This window comes from Ursus americanus, chromosome 2, assembly GCF_024610735.1.
Source record: "Ursus americanus isolate L20-20 chromosome 2, mUrsAme1.1.p, whole genome shotgun sequence".
Lineage (NCBI taxonomy): Eukaryota > Metazoa > Chordata > Mammalia > Carnivora > Ursidae > Ursus > Ursus americanus.
In genome coordinates this window covers 60,903,036-60,930,017 of record NC_142128.1, presented here as the reverse complement: position 1 = coordinate 60,930,017, position 26,982 = coordinate 60,903,036, and the positions used below count along the sequence as shown (strand labels likewise).

Genomic DNA, 26,982 nt, shown 5'->3' with positions numbered 1-26,982 from the left:
TTACAAAAGTCATAACATATGTGTAATGGGAACACTATAAGGAAAAGAAAAAGGAAATGGATTAGAAGAAATATTTAAAGTAACAATGGCTGATATTTTTCCAAAATTAATGACAGACACCAAACCACAGATCCAGGAAGTTTTAGAGAATAGCAAGCAGGATAAAAGACAAAGACTCTACATGTAGGCATATAATATTCAAACTGTAGAAAACCAAAGCAAAGAGAAAATTTTGCAAGAAGCCAGTAAAACAAAACTCCATATCTATGAAGGTATATGAATAGAAATTACATCAGACTTCTCCTTAGAAATCATGCAAGCAAGAAATGAATAGAATAAAATATTTAAAGTGGTAAAAGAAGAAAACCACCAAGCTAGAATTTTACCAGCAAAAGTGAATGATAATATAACTCAAAACCACAATGAGATATCACCTCACAACAAATAGAATGGCTATCATCAAAAAGACAAGAAATAAGTGTTGGTGAGGATGTGGAGGAAAAAAACCCTCCTGGCCTGTTGGTGGGAATGTAAATTGGTGCAGCCATTATGGAAATCAGTGTGGGCGTTCCTCCAAAAATTAAAAAGAGAGCTATAATATGATCCAGCAATTCTACTTTCCAAAGAAAACAAAAACACTAACTCAAAAAGATATATGTACTCCCATGTTCATTGAAGCATTATTTACAATAGCCAAGATATACACAATGGTATATTATTCAACCATAAAAAAAATCTTGCCATTTGCAACAACATGGATAGAGCTTGAGGGTGTTATGTTAAGTGAAATAAGTCAGAGAGAGAAAGACAAATACCATATGATCATACTTATATATGGACTAAAAAAATAAGCTCATACAGAGAACAGATTGGTGCTTGCTGAGGTGGAAGGTGAGGGGTGCACAACATGGGTGAAGGTGATGAAAAGGTACAAACTTCCAGTTATAAAATAAGTAAGTAATGGGGATGTAAAGGACAGCACAGCAACTATAGTTAATAATACTGCATTGCATATTTACAAGTTGCTAAGAGACTAAAATCTTAAAATTTTTCATCATAAAAAAATGTTTTCATCATTAGAAAGAAAAATCTGTTAACCAAGTACGGTGATGGATGTTAGCTAGGGGAAAAAAATGAATGATAATTAGACTATATCAGAAAAACAAAAACTGAACTTGTTGCCAGTAGACCTATTAAAGAAATAGAAAAAGAAATTCTTCAGAGAAAAAGTAAAGGATATAGGTCAGAAACTCAAATCTACATAAAGAAAGGAAGTATTCTAGAGAAGGAATAAATGAAGATTGCTTTCAAGTTTGAACAATTATGAATAAAGCTGCTATAAACATTCATGTGCAGATTTTCGTGTGAAAATGCTTTTGACTTCTCTGGGTAAACAGCAAGGAGCATGACTGCTGGATCGTTGATAAAGGTATGCTTAGTTTTGTAAGAAACCACCAAACTCTTTTCCAAAGCGGCTGTACTATTTTGCATCCCAACCCGTATGTCAGGCTCCAGTAAAATAGTCTCCCTCGACGCAAGATTTATTAAGAAGAAAAGGATGCGTGTTTCAAATGATTGCTTCCCCCCCCGCCTCTGAAGCAGAATGGGATTTTTCTCCAATCTTCACTGACAGAACCTGGTCGGGCTCCTGGAAACAAAGTTTACAAAAATGTGAGGTCTTTCGAAGACTGGAGTTTTTAATTTTCAGACTTGTCCACCCTGAGCCTCCAGGAATTCATCACAGTTCAGATTTTCCTACTCTTACACTGATTCCCATTGAAGTTTCTGCTCATGGGCTTACACTTCAATAACTGTGACTCTCTTTATCTACCTGCCTGCCTCTCCAATTTGGGGGGCAGTGGTTTGCCCTGTGACTTCAATTCTCTGACAGATATAAGAAGAGATGCTGATTTTTCAGTTTATTCAGACTTTTACTTGTAAGGATAGAGTGATGACTTCCAAACTCCTTACACAGCAGACCAGGAACCAATGTCAAAGGAAAACAGTGCTGGACACTTGCTCAAGGCAGCAGGACAGATTCTATTCAGACCACTGCAGTAGACTCCAGTAGAAACTGAGCTCAACCCTAAGCCGAAGGTGACCGGGAGAACAAAAAAGGGACTGACTATAGGGAAATGAAAAGCAGGGGAACAAAAGAAGGCTTGAGGGGAAGGGATAATTACTGAAAGTGGTTTGGTAAAGTGGGTTGGGACAACAAACACTTTGTGGTTTGGCAGCATTACATTTTCTTGAGCAAAACTCAATATGGGAGCTGGGGTCACCATGAGGAAATAGTCTAGTGCAGGTGGAAGCCAGGCTAAAATTTGGTCAAATCTCTTAGCACAGTGTTGGGGCAAGTCCTTTGTGCCCTGGAAGGGTTCATAGTTCACACCAGCCATCCCTTCTTTTATATATTTGACCAAAACACTAAACCTAATAAGTGTGCAATGACTTTATAGCTGCTTAACTGGCACATTCAATAAAACTTTATAAACCTCAAGAAAATTAACTTTTAAGTATTATAGCCTAGGAGCGCCTGGGTGGCTCAGTCGGTTAAGTGTCTGCCTTCAATTCAGGTCATGATCTCCAGATCCTGGGATCGAACCCCCACAGCAGGTTCCCTGTTCAGTGGGGAGTCTGCTTCTCTCTCTCTCACCCTCTGTCCCTACCCCCTGCTCATGTTCTCCTTCTCTCTCTCAAAAAAATAAACCAAATCTTAAAAAAAAAAAGCGAAGTATTATATGCTAATGGATCTGTTAAATAGTAGCCAGATGTGTATATGACTTATAAGTTTTATTTAGACTATCCTTTCCAAGGCATTGTATATCTGCCAATACTTTACCCTTTGTAATAGCTCTTTTTGTCTTTCTGCTGGTTTCCTTTTTAAGAGTTAAATTAAACTTTGGTGTATAGTACAAATATATGTGTTTGAGAAATTTGTTTTAACAAGTATCTAATCTTTCCATATCTATTCCACCAACGATTTGAAGACCTATCTTGGTTTTAACTCAACTCTCTCAGAAGAGAAAGAGAAACTCAATTTTTCTTTGAAACGTTTCAAAAAACTTTTAGTGCTTCAACTTGGCTTTGTTAATAGGAATGATTCATAAAGGTTATATACTGACTGCTCCATAAAGATTTAACTCTTGATAAATAATGTTTCATCTCAAAGCAACTAAGGGAATAATATAATATAATCGAAATTAAAGACAAGTTTACAGTTGATTCAGTTTGCCAGTACATGTCCACAATACTTTGTTGTAAAGACACAGCACCAAGGGGCACCTGGGTGGCTCAGTTAAGCATGTACCTTCAGCTCAGGTCACGATCCCAGGGTCCAGGATTGAGCCCCATGTAGGGCTCTCTGCTCAGCAGGGAGTCTGCATCTCCCTCTTCCCCCTGCTCGTGCTCTTTCTCAATCTCTCTCTCTCTCAAATAAATAAAAAAATTTTTAAAAAGAAAAGAAAAGCCACAGGGCCAGATGCATTTGAGAAGTCAGAATTTTTTGGATTTTAGAAAAGTAATATGGCATATACACTATTTATTATGTAATACCCACAGCAGAGTCTAGAAAAGAACCACAGAATGAAATTCATTTTGTTGCAAAATATGTGAATATTCACATAGAGTGTAGCAAATAAAAACATATATAACCTTATGTCCGTGTAGGTCAGGTTTCATATCCAAATGCATTTTGGTGCCAAACTTACTTTAAAAACTTTCATTTTACAGAGAATTTTAGATTTCTGAATTGCATCTGAGGGTTGTGAATTTTTACTGCCATGTGCTTTTTCCTTACTAAGGTGAAGTCTTTCAAAATGAATTGAAACCAGTGTGAAACTGATGCAGACAAAAGGGATTTAGGATAACTGTTACATCCAATAACTTGTAACAAGACAGACTTAGAACGTCTTTTCCCTCCAAATTAATTGTGATTGGTAAATGTGTCTAATACTTGATGGCATCATTCCCTTGGGGAGATAATGTGGTGTATTGACACACACTGAATTTGTGTGTGAATTTTTTTATTATTAGACTTTCTTCAAGTGAAATACTTTGTTTTAGTCTCTGTTGTTAATTGTCAGCATGCTCGAGCGTGACAACGTCTGGTTCCTGGGCTCCCCCAAGCATACAGTCTGTCAAGCTCCTTCTTGGCAAGCTCCCTCCTGGGCTGATATTTTGACAAGCGTCTAATATGCTGTAGCTCTCAAAATCCATTTTTTATTTGGTAAAGGAGTTAGAGTGACCACAGGTTTTATGTGTCCCTTCGGCCCCTCCCCCACGCATTCCTTTTGGAGGTTTCCTGTGACAGGCAGTTTGAGGAGTATTGTGTTAAGAGACAGCTCTCCTCTCAGCTCCTCAAATGCTACTTTAAAATTGGTTTGAATGTACTTTTTCTTCAGTTTTTCTTCTAATGAAAGACTTCCTTCCCAATCAAGCCATATCCATGCGTTTATCATTGTCAGGAAAGATGAATGGCAATATTATCGCCCAGAGGAATATTAAAACTCAATGTTTTAATACTTTCCGATTCATGTTCTATTACTCTTCATGGAAGCTTTAAGACTGTCAGTGAGAGTCAGCAGTAAAATTCTGCCTTGGTTCAAATTCTGGATTTTCTCATTAATAGATGACCTTGAACAAGCTATATTACTGCTCTGTGTTCTTAGTGTTCCCTGTATGTCATAGGCTAGGTGTGAGGATTAAATTAATTAATGCTTATAAAGTACACAGAATATAGCCTGCATATAGTAAGCACTCAATAAATGTTTATTATCATTATTAAAATGTATCTGGAACTGCCAAGAAAGCTCTATTCTGTACATAAAGCTTTAAAAATATATATAAAATATACTAATAAAAAATACATCTCAAAACATATAACCTCTGAACAGCAACTCTCTGACTCCATTTTTTCCTATGGTATTATAAATTCATATGTGATTCCAGTAGTGATGGAAGTCATAAATTACTCCTCCGTGCATATACCCAATGCTCAGCAATTTTTTCCTGAATCTAAAATAGAATGACTCAAAAGGTAATTCTGCCTCTGTCCCTGAAATAGCCTTCTCTTTTGTAGCTTCAAGGTTAATCTTAACCATCCTTTTAGACTAAAGCTGACATATCTCGTAAGAATCCTTCATAGATTCCCTTTCCTACCTTTAATGTGCATCTCTGTGACTATTCTTCTATATTGTTTAATAATTTTCTCTATTTCTCTCTCTTCCCCAGCTTCCTAAGGGCAAGGAGAGCTTTATTCGTCTCTGTCTTCTTAATGATTCTTATAATGTTCAGTACAGCACTGTAAGATGGGATAAGGGATACAGGATGAGTTAATCAAGGAACTAATTGAATGAATGAATGAAGCAAACCAAGGTTATGTCAAGGCAAAATATTGACAATTTCTCACCATATTGGTCTCATTTCACATACATTGCATATCTCACTTGAACATGTTTTGAAATAACTGAAAGAGTATTTAGAATTCAAGTAATTTGTGCCTGATCAGTAACAAATTAGTTCAAACTGCCTCATTTTACCTATCTTAAAATTCCACTGAAATCTTCCTTTTCTCAAAGAAGAGTACTTTATAAAACAAGTTAATTAGAAAAATACATTTTCCCCAATGCGGCAACAAGTATTGTTGGTCTTATTGGCAAACCTTACAGCAAACAAATATTACAGGAAAGACATCTAGAAATTTCATTAAGAAATTCCAAGAAGCTGGCACCTGGGTAGCTCATAAGCCTCTGCCCCTGGGTCAGGTCATGATCCCACGGTCCTGGGATCAAGCCCCACGTCAGGCTTTCTGCTCAGCAGGGAGCTTCTTCCTCTCCCTCTGCCTGCCTCTCTCTCTCTCTCTGTCAAATAAATAAATAAATAAAATATTAAAAAACAAACAAACAGAAATTCCAAGAAGCCAGAATATAGGGAAGCATGGCATCTACCTATTTTTGGCTAAAAACTGACTTTCTAATTATGTACTATACCCTTACCTTAATCTGAACTATTCACTTTTAGTGATCCAACAAATTCTTAAACAGCTACCACCTTATCCCCCATTCTAGCTCTAATTCCATTTGGCCATTTCTCCCAATACTCCTTGTCTTAATTGCTAAATTCTCCTAGAAGAATGGTTTACAACATTGGCTGTACATCTGGAATCACCTGGGAGCTTAAAAACCAACTGCTGCTGGGACCAACTCCCCAGAGATTTTGATATCCATTAGTCCATGATGAGGCTGGTCCATCAGGAATTTTAAAAGCTCCTTGGGTGATTCTAATGCATAGCCACAGCTGAGAAACACTGCCCTACATCATACTTCATGTTTATCAGGTCTGTTTATCTCAGTCGAATCCTTAACAAGAACCCAGTACCTCCACCTAATTGCACATTGCATCTTGAAGAGCCCTGATGCCAGTGTCGATTTGGGCATTTGGGTTAAGAGAACCGTATGAGGACACTGTTCTTTGCATTTTAATAATAAGTTAGTGCTACTTGCTCTCTAATATTACCACTCTGTCCTTATTACTTACATTGAAATTTTGTGTAAGAATTATAGGTCTTTGTCCTTGTATGCCCTCAAACTTGACCAAATGAAGCTCCTCAATCCATATGAACAAATTTCTGCCCCACAACAAGCCCTGGTACTACTGCTGTCCTTATGCTTGGAATCATCACATGGCAAGTGGAACTTCTCTTGTGTCTGGTTGAGGTCTGGCCAGGTTCCCAGGTCACCACCCTGAATTACGAGACTTAGTAACTGGGCTTCTGTTTTGTTCCCTTCTAAATGAGTCTTGAGTGCAAGCAGCCCAGCACTCCCAGCAGCTGGACTTTCTAACTCTGAGAACCACCACTCTTTACCTGAATGCCATGAACCAAGCACCAGACAACATGGACCTTTATCTGCTGCTTGGACGGACAATATTCAATGGCTGGACCAATGCACTCAACCTTTAAATAAGGGGCACACACCATCCTGTCTCCCTTTTGGATCTATTGAAAACACATCTCCATGTCTCTTTCCCAAATAACCTATGCCTGATTTACTTGACCTTGTCTGTGAATACAAATCTTTTTTATGATTCTGTGAATCTGCCTGTATTCTTATATCTACTCTTCTCATACTTAGTCTAACTAAGAGCTACTTCTGGTAGGAAGTGGAGTGGAAAATATATGTAATATAGCATATTATTAAAATTAACTTTACCTGTTTCTCTCCTACCTTATAATGTGGCTACTAGAGATTTAGAAATTATATATGTGACAGGGTTTCTGTAATATACCTTTTAAAGTTCATGCCATTATTATTTTTCTCAATTCATCCAGCACAGATTTAGAAATGTATCCCAATATCTTTTTACCCCACCTTCTTTTTTGATCAGAGTGCCTATAATTTTCAGCTGGGTAGGTGACTGCCAGAAGGAAGACCACAGTTCTCAGCCTTCCATGCAGCTGGGGGGGCAGGGGGTGCGGGGTGGCCCCCTGGCTTTGCACTTTGAATGGTATATGAAAACATGAAAGGAAGTGATGTGTGGCTTTTAAAGAGAAAGGATATCCTCTTCCATCCCTTTTGCCTCATTCCCACTACTTGCTGGAATTTAGACAAAGTGATGAACCACCTTGGACCTTGCGAATGAGAACAAAAGTCTACAGATGGCAGAACAACAAGATAAAACAAGACTGATCCCCTGATGACTATGCACATCACACTGTTTCATGAGAGAGACCTAAAATTCCATCTTTTTCAAGGCACTGTTAATTTGGGTCTCTGTTTCAGGCAGTCAAAATGACAATTTAACAAATACAACTGATCATTATAAAATATCAATTTCATGGTACATTCATATAGCAATTTTTCAGCTACTTCTCTGTGTCTCATTTGATGTTCACAACTTCACCCAGTTGCTAGAACAGATATTACTATTCTGATTCTATAGATGGGGAAACAAAAGCTTACAGAGTCTTTGAGACCTCTCAAAAGATTAGATAGCCCAAAAGCCACACACCTGGAATGACTGTTCAGGTTTTGGACTCATACTGTAATGCTCTTTCCATTGGGCTGCCCTACAATGAATCCTGGGAGTGAACCCTGAATCACACCCACGAAAACAGCAGATTTTACACTTGATTAGGCCTTCTGTAAATGAAAACAATAAATGTTTGACTTTCTATGTGAGTCATATTTAAGACTGGAGAACATGAGGGCAAAGATCATGTTTTCCATAACTCATATCTTCCTTGGCACCCAGTACTCTGCCCAGTGGGTCCTATCAGTGAAAGGAGACATAGGAAATAGAACAGATAGATCTCAGGGCCAAGGTAAAGACCAGAAGTGATGTGTCACAGATTTTTTAAAAAGCACAATACGAATGAAAAAGAATAAATAGAACACGTGCCATGAAATTAAGCCACAACCAGCAGCAGAACTTAAAGATGAGGAAAATCAGAATTCTGTTCAATGACAGTGCTATGCTAAAGGAATAAAATCACCGATACCTAAAGCAAAGGTTACAGCTGTCCTTAAATTTAACTACTTTCTTTTTCCATATACAATATACTATAATTTAAGAAGAGAAAGGAAAGAGAAAACAGTAATCATAACTAAATGAGACTCTAGGAATCTTTGCAACACATATCATTTCTTAGTAACCTGACTTTTAGTGAGACACCAGATGTAGTTTGATCCTGTGAAAAGAAAATCCTTGTTTCAACAATTGAGGTAGTGGAAGTTCCCACACCACTTCTTACTTAAGCCTCTCAGCCTGTATCCAAATCCATGTTCAGGGATAAATCAATGGCTGAGATTCTGCTCATTCTGCTTTAGCCCCTGATGCTAAGGCTGCCAATAAAGTAGCGAATGTAGTAGCAATTTAGGGATGAAGACACTGGCCTATAAGAAGTGGAATTGAGAACAATTCATTTTACACAGTATCCAGCCATCAAGTGATATAATTCAATCTCTATCAAGCCATGACAGAAGCGAAAATGCTTGAATTCCCTTAGGAATAGAAATTTACTCCCTACCCATCTGCATATTTTTAAATGTGAACATTTTTTAATTGGAATATTGCAAACAAGCACATTTAAAACCACTTTAGGGAGAATATATAAGTATGTATTCTGCAAGCTTAAGATTACAGTAATCAGGTTATTTTTGTAAAAATTGCATGCAAATCATTATACTTTGTTTTAGATGACTTTCTAAAATTATTACTTTTTTAAATTCAAAGTTCTGAACTCAAGCCATGGTAACTCATACACTTCCACAAATGACTTCCAAATTAGTAAAACCAGAATGCCTTAATGATGAATTAAATACCAATTTCCACATTAAATACCTCAGAAATATCGGAGGTACGACCAACACATGCTCTTCTTTCATCCTTTCATCAGTTACTAAATTGTGACAATGCTCCTAAAAGCTTCAGGATCCATCAATTTGTCATCTTCACTGCCAATACCTTAGTCCAAGCTATCACCACCTCAATACTTGAACTACTGCAAGAGATTCTCCATTTCTCTCTGCATCTACTCTTGCCTTCCCTCCACTTCATTCTACCACAGAAGCCACAATGTTCTTTTTAAAACTAATCAACAGAAATCCACATTTGTACTATGTTCACCAAAAGACATGTACAAGATTATGCCTTGCAGTATTATTTGTAATAGCATCAAACCATATACAACCCAAACGTCCATAACAACAGGAAGGGTACACTAGAATTCTACATGGCAAAGAAAGTAGAATGAGCTATATCTAGGCATAGCAATATGGAGGAATCTCAGAAACATGATGTTGAATGAAGCAAATCAGACACAAAGAAGCACATATAATTCCACATACGTAAAGTTCAAAATTAGGCAAAACCAACTTGTTCCTTTTCTCTAGCTTTATTGAGGTATAACTGACAAATAAAATTATATATATTTAAAGTAAACAATATGACTACTTGATATACATATATTTTATGAAATGATTATCAAGATCAGCTCAATTAACACACCTATTACCTCACAGAGTTACCGTGTGTGTGTGTGTTGTGTGTGTGTAGTAGAATGCTTAAGATCTTCTCTCTTAGCAAATTTCAAATATATAATACAGTATTGTTAACTATAGTCACCATGCTGTGCATTAGATCCCCAGAACTTATTCACCTTAGAATTGAAGGTTTGTACTCTTTGACCAGCATATCCCCAACTCTTCCACCCCTAAGCCCCTGAGAACCACCACTCTACTCTCGGTTTCTATGAGCTTGACTTTTTTTTTTTTTTTTTTTTTAAGATTCCACATATAAGTTAGATCATACAGCATTCACCTTTCTCTGATTTATTTCACTTAGCATAATGCCCTCAAGGTCCATCCATGGTGTCACAAATGGCAGGATTTCCATATATATCACATTTTCTTTACTCATTCATCTGTTGACAGACACCTGGGTTGTTTCCATATCTTGGCTATTTTGAATAATGCTGCAATAAACATGGAAGTGCACGTATTTCTTCGATATCCTGTTTTCATTTCCTTTGGGTATATATCCAGGAGGGAAATTGCTGGATCACATGGTAGTTCTATTTTTATCTTTTGAGGAACCTCCACACTGTTTTCCATAGTGACTAAACCAATTTGCATTCCCATAAGCAGTACACAGGGTTTCCTTTAATCCACATCCTCGCCAACACCTGTAATCCCTTATCTTTTTGGTAAAAGCCATTCTAACAGGTGTGAAATGATAGTTCATTGTGGTTTAGAGTTGCATTTCCCTGATGATGAGTGATGTTGAGCACATTTTCAAGTATCTTTTGGCCATCTGTATGTTTTCTTTGGGGAAAAAAAGTGTCTATTTAGGTCATTGAGGCAAAGCCAATTTTTGATGTTGGAAATCAAGATATTGGTAAGCCTGGGGGTAGATAATGACTGGAAGAGGGAATTCTAGGGTGCTAGGACTTTTGTTTCTTGATCTGGGTAGTAGTTTCATGAGAGTGTTCACTTTGTAAAAATTCATTAAACTACATGCTTATGATTTGCACTCTTTTCTCTACATATTATACTTCAACAAAAAGTTTACTTAAAAAAACCCACTAATCTGATCATGCCATCCTCCTATTTAACATCAGTTTTAGGACTAAACTCAGCACCATTGCCACGCTACAATGTTACAACTTTACCTTGGCAGCGCGACTCCAGCTTCAGAAGAATCACTCTCCTTTTCTGCATATTTTCGATTTCCTCAAATGCACAGTGAGCCTTCCCACCTCGGGGCCAGTTCATATGCTAGTTCCTCTACCTGGAGGTCTCTTCACATGCGCTTTCCCTGGTTAACTACCACCCAGCTTTCAGATCTCAGCTTAAACTGACTTTCGCAGGGAGGTTTCCCTGAACCCTAGACGAGGTCACCTCCTCCCCTTATGGCTTTTCGCCTCTTCTCAGCACTTGTAACATTCATGGCCCGCTTCACCAATCTCAGATCTAACCACAGCGTGCTCTCGCTCTCTCTCTCTCTCTCTCCAATTAGCTGCCCAAGAACCCACCAGCACCATAAAGAAGGAAGTCTACCATCTCCTTCTTGAGGTTTCCCTTACATGGTCCAGGCACTCTGCAATCCAATCAGTCTAAAAGGCGTTTACTTCCAAGTGCAGAGCACACTGGAGACTGTGTAGCCTGTCATAGCGTCATTTCCCTCTCAGCTTCCACAGAGGACTGGGCCCAAACCGTTGACTGCCTTGCTGTGTGGCTCTGGTGTCTGGCAGATGGCAGTGGCATCCCAGGCACAGTTCTGCTTTGCCAGCACAGCTCTCATTCTCAAGACCAGTACACTGGGCAGGAGCCCCAGGTGCCTGTGCCCGTCCTCCCCACACTGTATTAAACCTGTGTATGTGGCAGCTCACAACTCAAACTCCGCCTACAGATAAATTCTGTTTGGCCCAAATGGTGCTTTTCTGTTGTCTGTTTAAGATTGACCTTTATTTATTTTTTATTAGAGAAGGCACTTTTTTTCTTTCTTTTTTTTTTTTTTTTTTAATTTTTTAAAAATTTATTTATGTGACAGATAGACAGCCAGCGAGAGAGGGAACACAGCAGGGGAGTGGGAGAGGAAGAAGCAGGCTCCCAGCGGAGGAGCCAGATGTGGGACTCGATCCCCTAACGCCGGGATCACACCCTGAGCTGAAGGCAGACGATTAACGACTGCGCTACCCAGGCGCCCCTCTTTTTCTTTTTTTTAACAAGGCACTTAAAAAAAAAGTTTTTATTTTAATACCAACAGCATTTTTCACAGAACTAGAACAAACAATTCTAAAGTTTGTATGGAACCACAAAAGACCCCAAAGAGCCAAAGCAACCTTGAAAGGAAGCAAAGCCAGAGACATCACAATTCCAGACTTCGAGTTATATTACAAAGCTATGGTGACCAAGACAGTATGGTACTGGCACAAAAATAGACACACTGATCAACAGAATAGAACAGAATAGAAAACCCAGAAATAAACCTACAACTATATAGCCAATTAATCCTTGACAAAGCAGGAAAGAATATCCAATGGGAAAAAAAAACAGTCTCTTCAACAAGTGGTGTTGGGAAACCTGGCAGCGACATGAAGAAGGATGAAACTGGACCACCTTCTTACACCAGACACAAAAATAAATTCAAAATGGATGAAAGACCTAAATGTGAGACTGGAAACCATAAATATCCTAGAAGATATCCTAGAAGATAGCATAGGCAGTCATTTCTTTGACATTAGCCATAGCAACTTCTTGCTAGTCATGTCTACTGAGGCAAGGGGAACAGCAAAAATAAACCATTGGGACTTCATCAAAATAAGAAGCTTCTGCACAGCGAAGGAAACAACCAACAAAACTAAAAGGCAACCTATGGAATGGGAAAAGATATTTGCATATGACATATTCGATATTTCACATGGAAATGTGGAGTGATAGCTTCTCTTGAAAATTTGGAAGCTCTTCCAACAATGGGCCCAGATTCCAAAATGGCAACCTGGGCTGAACCTGAGTAGCAGCTGTTCCCTTTAACGCGGCATTCACCCTCCTGTCTGCCACAGTCCCTGCTATTCCCTGCTGCCTCCCTAACTTGAGGCCAAACGTCAGTTGGCATTTATCAGTGTGGTTGCACTGTTTTTTCTTTAGAAGAGCTTAGAGAAAAATGAACTATTTGTTTTACATATGTTTGCCTCAGCTGTGGGGAAATGAAAGGTAGACCAAGCATTTTTGTGTCTTAAGAAAAATGGGAAAAACCTATTTATTTCAACCTGTGAAAATATTCCTACATATTTATTATACAAAGAAGTGTGTCTCTGTCAAAAAAAGACAACTTAAGATACCATCATGACACAATCACAGAAACAAAGCAAGCACTGTGACCAAATAACCTAAAAGGCTTGATGAAAACTTAATGCATTTAAAAGAAGACTAAAATTTCAACTGAATTTGTTTTTTTAATATAAATATGCTAAAAATAAATAAATAAGCAAGCAAAGTATATGAGGCACATCAAATATTAGATAAACTAATTGCCAAGGCATCAATACATTTAGTATATTATTAATTTATTTTTTTAATGTGCCTAATGACTACACCAGAGATTATGTATTCTGAAGGGAAACAAATTTCTGTAATTGTAAGTCTCCCCAGAAACACTATTGTTCAACATGCTGAAGATATAGTGAGAACCTAAAGATCAGGCTGTAGGAGATGACGTATGTTCTGTTCTCAGAACTCCTCTGTGTGGCTTCTCTGAACTCGTCACGTCAACACAGGAAGCAATTTGCAAGCAATCTGCCTCCTCTCCCAAAAAAAGGCCTTATTCTAAACCCAAGGTAAAGGTTGCCCATTCATTTTACAGTTACATAACTATTAGGCCTCTGAAGATCAGCTCAAAGCTGACTCTGTGTCCCTGCCTAGAAGAGGCACTGACACTTTCCATGGACTTTAAAACAAAGCTGCTGCCATTGTCATAATTGTAATTAAATGATTATCTGTGAAATTAGTTGTTTAATACATATCTCGTCTATCACACTGAAAGTTTTGTAAGGGTCAAAATCATTTCTATTTGTTCACCACTGTATCTCCAGGTTTCAATAATATGCTGGGATGAAATAGGCTTATTAAAGGCTATGCAGGTGGCTAGACAGGTAAGATCAAAGGGATGGTTCAAATCTTATATTTCTGACTTCCTGTACTGTAAGCTATCCACACCTCCTCAAGAGTCTTGAAATTAAGGCTATCTCAGCCAACTAGCCATATGGGCCTCAAGCAAACCATTATAAATGGGCCAGCTGCCAGCGGGTAAAGTCTTGAAGGCCTTTTAGTGGGTACATTCTACAGACTCCACCAGCTGCCTTAGAGGACTAGCGGTTCTTCCTCTGCGCAGCTCACCTGCCTCTGTATGGTAGACAGCTTCCAGAATGGCTCCCAATAAACCCTGCCTCCTGATACCCACCCTCTTGGGTTGTCCTCTATACATTTTACCAGAATCAGTCTGTGTGACCAATAGCATATGTCACTTTCAAGGTTAGGTTATAAAAAGACTGTGACTTCCACTTTGGGCACTCGCTCTCTTTCCCCCTCAGATTGCTTACTCTGGGGGAAGCAAGCTGTCATGTTGTGAGCAGTCCTACAGGGAGGTTTACATGGTGAGGAACTAAAGCCTCCCCAACAGCCATAAAAGAACAGAGACTTGCTGATCCTGATATGAGTCAACTTGGAAGCAGATTCTCTAGCCCCAGTTAAGCCTCGAGATGTCCGCAGCCCCTACTGACAACTTGTCAGGAACCTCAAGAGAGATGCCGAGCCAGAGCCACCCAGCCAGGCCACTCCTGGATTTCTGGCCTTCATGAACCCTGTGAGATAATAATTGTTTGTTGTGTTAAGCTGCCAAGTTTCAGGATACTTTGTGGCAAACCACTAGGTAAATAGTGCACTCAGAGAATAATTTTCAAGCACAGCTCTATTAAAGTAGTAGTTCTACGTTAACATCTGACTCAGTAATTCTCACTGGTACTATTATCCAATATTTCTTGTAATTTTTTTCATTTCCCAAAAGTCTTAAGCTTTTGACTGGAATGAATATTATAGAACTTTTGTGTTGCCCCTAAAAAAGCACAATGCCAAGTCCATGGTAAGCAATCAAAACAATCAAATAGATATATAATACTTGCTGAATTAATTTTTTAAAGGATGTTTCAATAGAGCATATTATTACATATTTGTTCACCTTAACGCTGTTAGAAAATTACTCAAGGTACTATGAACTAAGTTACAAATAATAAAATACACAAAGAAAATAGTTCTCTCTGAAGGACTGATGCTAAACACCAGTCAAGTAATTTGGCACAAAGGACATTTTCATTAAATAAGACCTCTGACAAGGATCTCTGATCTCTATTACTTTGATTTCTCTTTCGTGAAGCCAAAGTTGACAGGGAAACGTGTTAGGAGAGGAGAAGCATGAGCATGAAATAAAAAGGCACAGATGAAAGAATTTGACAATTAACATGAAATAGTGACATGATATTGAAGTATATAAAAATGTAAAAAGAAATATCTAGAGCAAAATTTCTCAAGAAATTTCAAACACCTTGCTTAAAGTATTTTAACACAAAAGAATAATAAACAAAATGAAAATTTTTCTGTGTTGAGACCCACTAGCTAAATGCATTTTCCAAAGAGATTTCTTACCTTCAAACTTTGGTTTCTTCAATGATATGTCTATGACGATTGATTTAAAAATAGGTAATATGCCATTTAAACGAGGCCACCAAATACAAACTTTTAACATTTACAAAGCAAAGATTTATTAAAATTCCTCAATATCCTATGATATACAGCTGATTTCTCTGTCAATTGCTGTCAGTTTGATGTAGCAATGATAGATTTGTCAGACGACTGTCTTTGGGTCCTAGATGTAGACAGATCTTTAATAATTTTCATCATGAGATGAAGATTCCATATGTGAACAAAATGATTCAATTTTACATTAGATTTATGACACTGCCTGATTCAAATTATTAAATCTACATCTTGTAAGTCTTATTATGCCATAGAGTTAGAAAATGTTTGAAAATAGGATGGGGGAGGGAGTGTCACAAGGACACAGGAGATAGCTTGAAGGGAATCCCACAGGACAAATGTGGGACAGTAATGAATTTGTAAGCCATTAAAAAAATAGGAATCCATGAGTCCAAACTGATAATAAACAGATTAAAATACAAATAATAAATGGAAGAAAGAAGGGTACTTGTTTCAGCACTCAGTTGGCTAAGTGCCAACTGGTCCACATGGAGGAGAGCGGGCTCATGTTGCAGAGCTACCATTTCGCAATCATCACTGGAAAGCGGGAAAGACTAGTTCGGGCAAGAAATGTCAATGGAAGCCGAACTGAGGAGGAAATTTGGAATGGGAAGCAGTGTATTTGCACAATCTTAATGCATCTCCCCACAAGTTGCTTATTAAATATGCAAGGAAAAGACACTAAATATATGGTGAAGAAATTGGATGGCACCTTGACCGGGTGATCAGATATCACCACCAAAGAGGGGCAAAAGGATATTGTGTGCCTCCAGACATTGTATCATCAGAAGGTCTCAGAATCACTTAAGTAGGATTCCTACAAGGAATACCACCTGAGAATAGCCATGAGGAAATATCTGACAAACCTGAAATGAGAAGTATCTTATTTAAAAGAAGGTGATTGTATTCTCTAAATATGGCAGTGTCAAGAAAGACCAGGGAATGCCTCCAGATTGGAGAAGATTAAAGAGCCATGCCAATTAAATTGATACGTAATCCTAGACTGGATCCTGTACTGGTAGGGGAAATGGTATTAAAAAGGACATCACTGGGTCAATTGACAAAAGTGGAACACAGAAGGTAGATAAAACTATTGCATCAATATTAAATTTATTTACATGGATAACTGTATTGTGTTTATATAAGAACATATCCCCCTTTTTAACCAATACACACTAAGTACTAGGACAATGATACATGTGATTTACTCTCAATGGACAGAGGTGTGTGTGTGTGTGTGTGTGTGTGTGTGTGTGTGTGTGTGTTGAGAGATGGGGAGAGAGATAGGGACAAAGCAAATATTATAGCATTTAAATGTTAACAATGTTAAACTATATTAAGATTATGTAAAACTGGTAGAGGACGTTCAGGGTTTCTTAGTGCTTTTGTTACACCTTTTCTGTAAATTTGAAACTACTTACAGATAAAAATTTTAGAACACCAAATCTTTATGCAAAATTCAAATATACAGAAAAAGGGATTAATGTAGCAAAAATTTAAATATTAAAAAATGCACATTTTTTAGGATGCAAACTTCTGTAAGCCCTATGCACAACTGGTGTTAATATAAGTCCTGAGAACACCAGCCTTCATGTGTGATTTCAGCAACAGTAATTTTGATATGTTGAGCCTCTTTGTTTTATCATCTTCAGGATTATTCCAATACTTGCACAGGCATTTGAGGTTCACAAGCTTCAAAGCTCGCCATGAGCTTGAGTATTCTGGCATTACGTACAGCCTTTGATCCTATAACAACAATACTTAACCCCCAACTATCTAAAGTGGCATCACACAATGCAGACGCCTCCCTTGGTATGTCTTCTCTAAGTGCTCTTTTCATGCTGCCAAAAGAATGTGGCCACAACTAATCCCTTCTGTTCCTGGGACTATATTTATCTTGCATATAAATTAGATCTGAACATTGAGGAACCTGTGGGTCCCCTTATTTCTTTCCGTGTTTTATTCTTCCTGTTTAGTCAGGCACAGCCTCGCCTCACAAATCTGTCCTTGGGTTGACATTAGCTTCAAAACCCAATGGCTTCATTCATACTCTACGTGTAAACCAACTGCAATCAAACTTTTTTTTCTCATTCGCTCCTTCCACACTACATCTAACTGTTCAGTTTGGAACTATTTTCAATTCTGTAAGTCAGCATCTTTTTCAAATCTGTCCCGCCTGTCTCTCTCCACCACTGCCACTATTTGAGTTCAGAACTTATGATCACACCTTCCTACTTCCAGGGGCAAACCACTTGAGTCCATCCTCCAACTAGACTGTTGCCAGTGTGCTTCTGAAAATGAGCATGCTGATATTTGCACACCCATGTTCATAGCAGCACTAAAATAGCCAAGAGGTGGAAGCAACCCAAATGTCCATGGACAGATGAATAAACAAAATATATACAACGGAATATGATTCACCCTTAAAAAGGAAGGAAATCCTGTCACGTACTTACTATGCAGATGAACCTTGGGGCCATTATCTTAAGTGAAATAAGCCAGTTACAGAAAGACAAATACTGTATGACTCTACTTATATGAGGTATCAAAGTAGTCAAACTCCTAGAAACAGCAAATAAAATGGTAGTTACTGAGGGCTGGGGAGAAGGGGAAAAGAGGAGATGTTGCTGAATGGCTATAGTTTCAGATTTGTAAGGTGAAAAAGTTCTAGAGTTCTGTTTAATAACAATGTGAATATACTTAATACTACTGAACTATATACTTAAAAAATGGTTGAGATGGTAAATTTCATGTTATATGGTTTTTACCCCAATTAAAAAAAAATAAGTATGCCACTCTTTTATTTAAAATTCCTCAGTAGTTTTTTATCACCTTTGGAGAAAGTCTAAAGCCCTTTAGCATTTCAAGCACTGTCTTGCGTGATCTGGCCATTGTCTGTCTGCTTTTTATTCTCAATCAGTTCAGACTACTCGGTTGTATCAGATACAAGTAACGCCCTCAATTCACCATTTTCTCTCATTCCTTCTTGTCTTTGCACATGAACTGTCTGGGACAATCTTCTCCATTCTCATCCACCTTCAAGATTAGTTAAAGCATCATTTTTCCCTTGTATTCCTCTTTGAGGAATAGATTTGAGACCCCTAGATTGAGGTAGGACCCACCCATCCCCTTTTCTCATCTTACCCCATATGTCTTTCAACTTAGCACTCTACTGCTATATGATCACGGGATTCATTGCCTGTCTCCCCAAGTGGGGATGATCTTAAGAATAGAAAAAACAAAAATACACAGATTTGCTATTTCTGTATCTTTAGCCCTTGCAAAGTACCTTATTCATGGTAGCAAGTCAGTAAGTGCTTGTTGAATGAATAAATGAATTCCCAATCAAACTGACTCTTAAAAAAATAATCTTTTTTCTTTTTAAACACCCTAACATTTAAATATTTGTCAATAACATAAAACACTTTTTAAACAAACACTCAGTGTTATTCAGTAAATAAATGCCTTGTAAGTATTTTTGTCAAATCAATATTCATTCTACCTTTTTAAAGGAGATTTAGCACAGCCTCCACTGGATAAAGTGGTGGAAATGACATTCAATGTAATCTGCTCTCTTCTAGCCAAGGTGTGCATACATGCTAGGTCAATTTATGTTTTTATTTATAGAATTTGAATACTGAGCAGAATGACAAAAGAACTGAAAATAGCTGTGCCTAAAATAGGCATCCATCAGCTACTCTTCTGAGATCCTCATTATATCAGTTATGCTTTGCCACCATAATATTATGTGACCAACTCTAAAACCCAGTTCCTTGAAAGAAAAAGCATTATTTGGCTCTTAAATCTTCAGATCAGTGACTAAGTGGTTCTTCTTGTCATGGCTGAGCTTGTCCACGTGTCTGGCAGGGAGCTTGTTGTTAAGTGTGAGGATGGGACACTGGGCTATGTGACTCTCATTCCCAGTAGGCTAGCCTGGCATGTTCTCGTGGTAATGACAGAGTAGTTAATAGCAAACAAACACCATTGTGCAAACACTTTTCAAGCTTCTGCTTATGTCACATTTACTAACATCCCATTGACGGAAACAAGCACCAAAGCTGAGCCCGGAGTCAAAGAATAGGGCAAAAATCCCCATCCATAGTGGAAGAATATTGCAAAGTTACATATTGCAAGTTACATGATAAAGAGTACGGATAAAAGAGGAGATGAAGAATTCCAGCCATTAAATGTAATCTATCTGTTACATACACCAACCCAAAGCTACTCAAGCTCTTCTGTTTCTTACCCGTTTTCATTCTAGTTCTTTACCCTTCCCCTCAATCCTGGGAGCTCTCCCACGTCCCTCCAGGCCTTTTCCCATTCTGGTTAATTGATTTTGGTTGCTTACCACCAAAGAACACTAGTGTAAGCTTTCTTGAAGTTCAATATAAATATGCTTATGATATATGAAGTTGTCATCTTTTATTTCCCTAAATTTCCTAAAACAAGAGTAAGAAACTTATTTTTAGAACTGTGAACCTCCATTTGTCGGGTTTTATTTGACTTGTTTAAATTCAAAATTGGGCTTTTGCACATTTCAATGTTATACAGAATCAGCAATTTAACTAGAAACTTAATGAGCTTCTGATATATTTGGAGCAGTAATACCTAATACTCTTATTTTCTCCATCATTATTTTTATTATTTATCTTATAAAACTAATAAAAATACAAAATTACTTCACTTATTTGTTTAGTTGCTTATTATTTGCCTTCCCCACTAGAGGTAAGCTTAGTGAAAACAGGTCATTGTCCATTTTGTTCAGTATATTTTCAGCATCTAGAACAGGGTTTGGCATACAGAGAACCTTCATAAACATTTGTTCAATTGACTTAATTGGGTAGATTCAGCATCCAGTTTTTAAAAACAGTCATTTTTAAGCAGATTTACCAACTATTACAATTTTTATTTTCATTTTCTAACTCAACTGTAAATCAAAATTTTATTCTTGACACCCTATAGTATTTGGAGTGAAAAAAATAAACAGCTTCCTTGTAGTTATCATAATTACTAATGGATTGTGGGCTCTTAACCCTAAAATATTAAGGACATATGCTGATTAAGAATAGATATAAAGGAAAGCACAGAATAGATAATGCGATTATATGACTTTATTCAGAAGGCAAAAAATAACAAAATACAAATTCTGAAGTTGAGTGTATTTGCTTCACCAAGAGGTTGCTTTTGTTTGTTGTGTTTTTTTTTTTTCAATGACAACCTCTTGATAAAACTAGGAGAGAAAACAAAGCTAAGACATCTGTGTTAGATTATAAAAATGGCTACAAATTCTTTTGTTCCCATACACATACCCTTAGCGGTATAACTTCACAGCTCCTCCCATATTTCTAGGGGTGCCTGGATGGCTCAGTTGGTTAAGTGTCTCACTTCAGCTAAGGTCATAATTTCAGGGTCCTGGGATTGAGCCCCGCATCAGGCTCTGCACTCAGCAGGGAGTCTGCTTGTCCCTCTCTCTCTATCCCTCCCCCTGCTTGTGCTTTCTCTCTCTCTCTTAAATAAATAAATAATCTTTAAAAAAATGAAATATGGCCTACATCTTTATACTTTGAATCTGTGTCTGGCTGTGCAGTTTGTTTTAGCCAATGAGACATCAACATACATGATGTAAGCAGATGTGTGAAAAGTGCTTGTTCATTACGGCTCTCTCACTTTCATGTTTTTTTTTTAGAACCCTGAGACCGCTATGTGAAGAAGCATCTGATAGCCTATGGGATGACGAGCATGGAACAGAGATAAGTTGTCCCAGCTGAGCCCCATCTAGACTAAGCTTCCAACCAATGAAGCTACTACAGAAGCTTTTAACCAAGACTAACTAGTCAAACAATGGCCAGCCACAAGAGTGATGCCTTCATAGACTATCCAGCTCTGGCCAGGCCAGCCCAGACCAGAAGAACTGCCCAACTAATAGAATCATGAAAAATAATAAATGTTTATTGTTTTTACCATTAAGTTTTTCTGTAGTTTGTTATATACCAAAGCTACTTTTCCTCTGAAATAGTGGTTGTTGACAATAAGAGAGCTAAAATTGTCACCAATACTGAGGCAGTGAAAAATCATTTAAGATGAAGTTATAAATAAAATAACTGGAAAAGTATAGTAATAAACTGAAGTGGGTTTTATAAAATGGCTCTTTTAAGTTTAATTTTAAATGGACTAATCAAAATATCCATTTTAAAAAACAGATTAACTACATCTTTATGAAAAAATCTGTCAGATATAAAAGACCAATATTATTGATAATTTCACTAAGCTGATTGATAACTTTCATATTTTTAAACTGATATGGTTTTGTGATAATAAGCAGGATTTGTTTTGTCAAGTAACTAAGAAATCAGATTTTTCTCTTAGAAATGTTTCTAAAAGAGTGGCATGATTAAGCAAAAGACTAAATTTTTTCTATTTCCCTATTTGGCAGGCTAAATAATAAATTTAAAGTAATTTTCCAATATTTCAGTATGGAATAAGAGTGTGACCATGTAGAATGTAAGCTGATACAAGCCACTCATAATACACTCCAGGCTTTTCAGTAAAAGAATATTGTCTCATTTATAGCCCAGAAGAGATTGTACCATATCCCCCTCTTATTGTAGCCTAGGAGACTTCAGATACGCTCCTATTTTCCACACTGGTAACTTTAGAAATCCTAATGACTTTCATCTGAAGAAGACAGGTAATAAAGAAATGTAACAGGATGTTAAGATTAAAGTTTTGACTGAGATAGAAGATACAACTAGATAGAAGATTCAAAATTCTAAAAACCCAATCATCATCTACATAATTCACAAAGGCAGAAAATTATTCTTGGGGTTTTGAAATGCCTCATCCAGTAAAAAGACCTGCATAGAGGAGACATATTTTTGAGATGATCACCTTTAGAGAGAGTTGGTGGCCATGTTGTGGCTGGGGGAGAGAGTGAGGTGATAACAGAGGTTGGAGGTGTAGCGGAGGCACTACATCTCACTTCAAGGATAATGAAGGGGTTTCTCACAGGACCCCAGGGAGAACTGGAACAATGTTTCTTGTAGATGGAAGTCTTAGAGAATTTGTGCTAACTCATGTTAGAGAGAGCTAAAACAGATGGTGGCCTGAGCTATAGTTGGGCAGATGTTGTCTATGGACTAGATGTGGACCATAAGGAGAAGGGAGTTGGTATAGGTTGTCTCCTGAAGCAGATTTGTCTAGGCAAACAAAAAGCTGGAGGTAAGGAGGAAGTTGTTCAAGGTGCAGCCAGGAAAAAAGACAGGAATTTTTCCAGGTCCTGTGTACTGCAGAAGAGAGCCACCCAGCATGAAACCTCTGCCAATCCACAAAACATACCCACAAGAGCCAAAGTCTGCTTTGAACCTATGCCGGGGTCAAAGAGTGCCAAGTCAGCTCCCAAGGGTACCAATCCCTATAGGAATTTTCCATGTCTAATCATTCCTCTCTTCTAGCTCTAGTGTTGGAGTTGAAGTGGGGGTAGAGGGGCAGGTCAATTTTAGGGAGGAGGAAATGGAGAAATAGAGAAGCTGTCAAACCCTGACCCCCCTCCCCACTCAGTGTTTCCAACCAGCCAGGAAGGGTGTGAGGATGTGGCATTAAATCAAATTTGAGTTTTGATTAACTATACATTTTAACATCTGAATTGAATTAAGCCTGTGTTTATGACTTAAGTAACTATAGTACTGTCATATAAGAGGGAGCAGAAAAGTAAAGGGCCTGCTGAAAATTTCACCTGGAGGAAAATAAAAAGATTACACATGGAAAAATTATAATGTGACTGTATTTAGAGACAGGATTTTAAAAAGGTCATTAAGTTAAAATGAGGTCATTAGTGTGAGTCCTAATCCAACATGACCAGTGTTCTTATAAGAAGAGAACCTTAGAACACAGACATACACACAGGGAAAACCACATGAAGACACAGGGAAAAGACAGTCATCTTCAAGTGAAGGAGAAAGGACTCAGAAGAAACCAACCCGGCTGACAGCTTGATCTTAGACTTCTAGCCTCAAAAACTGTGAAAAACCAATTTCTGTTCTTTAAGCCACCAAGTCTAGAGTATTTGGTCATGGTAACCCTAGAAAACTAATACAATACTTTCCATAAATAGGGAGAGAAGTATTTAGTAACTTGTAGAAAATGTGTATAAGGTTGAATTGCTTTTTTGAAAATTTGCCTTGACTAATTATAACCTCTGTCTTTCCTTCTCAAGTATAAAATACATACTCAAGGACAAGAATCCTAGTATCCATCACTGCTGTAGCATGCTTTGATCTGAGAAAATATTTAAGGCTCTTTGAATCTTTTATCAACTTTCCATCATCGCCCTTTGATTCTATAAGGAGGAACCATCTGTGCTAATAAATCATGTGTAGATACAGATGGGGCTTCCTTGGAATAAACATCAATACATACTGTTAGGTCCAGGTTGGACATTTCATTTCTTCCTGTTAGCAGAAGAATTGCTTGTTATCGTACAAGGTTAGGTTGTATTTTAATTTATAATCTATCTTCTACTTGTTTCTAGTGTTGGAAGCATACACACACAAATAACTACATACTACTATATGCAGGGCATTTTGTCAGATAAGAAGATGAAAAAGTGAGCAATAATCTCTAACCTTAAGGAGACTCTACATGTTTACAGTAGATTGTTTGCATAGATGGCCCTAATTAATGGCTTCTCTGTATCCACACCCCTTGTAATGTGCCCTCGAAGCTTCTCCTATCAAGAGGTAGAAATTGTTTCCTCATCCTTTCAGTCCAGGCTTGACTTGTGACCTGTTATGGGCCAACAGAAAGTGGTGGAGGTAAAAGTATGGCAATTCTGAGCTTGGCTTCAAGAGGCCTTGCATGCTTCTGCTCTCTCTGGTTCCTAAGTCTTTGCCATGAGAACATTCCTACAGTCTTACACTGGATAACGAGAGACAGACAGCCTACTAACTCATCGTTGCTCTAGTTGTCAGCCAGACAACTCTACACATAAGAACCAGTCCATCCTAGACTAAAGCCATACTGTAGTCAATCGGCCAGCTGAATACAGATGCCTGAGCAAGCCCAGCTGAGAACAGCCCAACAGGGTTTAAAAGCAAATTAAGACCAAGGCCAGAAGAGACCAAACGACCCATGGACTAAGAATAAATGCAATAATAAATGGTTTAGGGGTGGTACGATATACATGAATAGCTAACCAATGTAACATCTGTTGCCAACTGAGTCCTAATACTTATCTCAATATGATCTGATTGTAATCCACCAAAAGTAGAGCTCTTATTTGGCACATGTAGAATCTAAGGTATTAGTCAAGGCTTGTGGAGTTCGATTTGGATTTTCTTTGAATGCAACTCCATGCAGAGGCTGGAGACCAATGACTATCTTCAGCCAAATCCTGCTTTAAAATACCTTTTGTTTGGCCAGAAAAAAAACCAAAAGACAAAAAACAGTGGTTTTTAAGTCTTTGGATTTGGTTATCTTTTATCTCTATCTTTAGGAGGTACATACATTCTCCAGTATACATTCCCATCAATTACTACTAACTTACCCAATTTATACATATTATTTGCCTGGTCCTAGGGTATTTTAGATCACAATCCCTGGTGTACATTTTGACTGTAAGTTTTTTTTTTTTTAAAGCAGTATATCTCTGAATCAACATATTAATAGAAATTCTAACCATTGCAATAAGGCAAGAAATTAAAGGCACACAGATAGAAGAGGAAAAAATAAAACTGGCTCTATTTACAAATGACATAATGATCTACATAGAAAGTACCAAGGAATCTACCAAAACCAAAAGCAAAACAAACAAATAAACAAACAAACAAAAACCCTTCTAAGTGCGTTTAGCAAGGTTGCAGGATACAAAGTCAACAAAAAAAATCACTTGTATTTCTATATACTAGCAATAAACATGAAGAAGCTGAAATTAAAAATACAATGCCATTTATAATCACTCAAAAAAAGGAGAAATATTTAGGTATAAATCTAATAGAACTTATATGCTGAAAACTACAAAATACTGATAAAAACATAAAAGAAAACCTAAATAAGTGGAATACATACTGTTTTCACTGATTAGAAAACTCAACATATTAAAGATGCCAATTATACAAGTATGTAAGCATAGTTGCAGCTGTATTTTTGGTGAGAAGATATACACGATGCTTGGCGGCATCTTTGTTGACACTTCCATGCAAACATACAAAGCTATAGCTAGCAAATGGTCAAGTTAAGCGCTTACATTTTCACAATAGAATGGCAACTCCTTTGAGCCAAATGACATCTATTTGGAGATGGAAATGGAAAATAATAATTATTATCAGTTGTAATATTATAATACTCATTAGTTATGACAATAATTATGGACAATACATGAAAAACGTGATTCTTAGCTGTATGACTGTGGAAAGTAGGCATGAAGAATCAAGGATACTTGACACCACCAATGGAACACAGTAAACTCCCATTAATTGAATACAAAGAAATGGAGATACATGAATTGTCTGACAAAGGATTCCAAATAGTTGTTCTAAAGATGTTCAGAAAGCTACAAAAGAAGATGCATAAACAATTCAATGAAACCAGGAAAACAGTAGAAGAACAAACTAAGAAGTTCAACAAAGAGAAAACATAAAGAACTAAAAAATTTTGAGGCTGAAGAATACAATGACTATATGAAGAATTCAATAGACAGCTTCAAGAGCAGACTGGACCAAGTGGAAGAAACAATCAATAAACCCCAAAACAGGTCATTTGAAATTATCCAACCAGAGGAGCAAAAACAAAAAAAGAAAAGGACAGGAAGAGAGAGACAAGGGATTAATAAAACATCAATAAAAGGAACAATCTATGCATTATTGGAGTCCCAGAAGAAGACAGGGAAAGGGGAGCAGAAAACATATTTAAAGAAATAATGGCTTAGAACTTCCCAAAACTGGTGAAAGATTTGCACATCCAAATTCAGGAAGCTAATAGGTCCCCAAACAAATTCAACTCAAAGAGATCTTCTCCAAGACACAGTATAACAAAACTGTCAAAAAAACAAAGACAGAATCTTGAAAGCAGCAAGGGAAAAGAAGCTCGTCGTTTACAAAGAACACCTATTATAAGGGTGTCAGTGGATTTCTCAGCAGAAACCTTACAGGCTAGGAGAAGGTGGGATGATATATTCAAA

General features: G+C 37.5%; 1 pseudogene; it reads right to left on the bottom strand.

The window, feature by feature from the left end:
• The window catches only part of LOC148110637 (small ribosomal subunit protein uS5-like), a 70,358-nt pseudogene extending 59,085 nt beyond the window's left edge, over positions 1-11,273 (bottom strand).
• Positions 11,274-26,982: the final 15,709 nt, after the last annotated feature.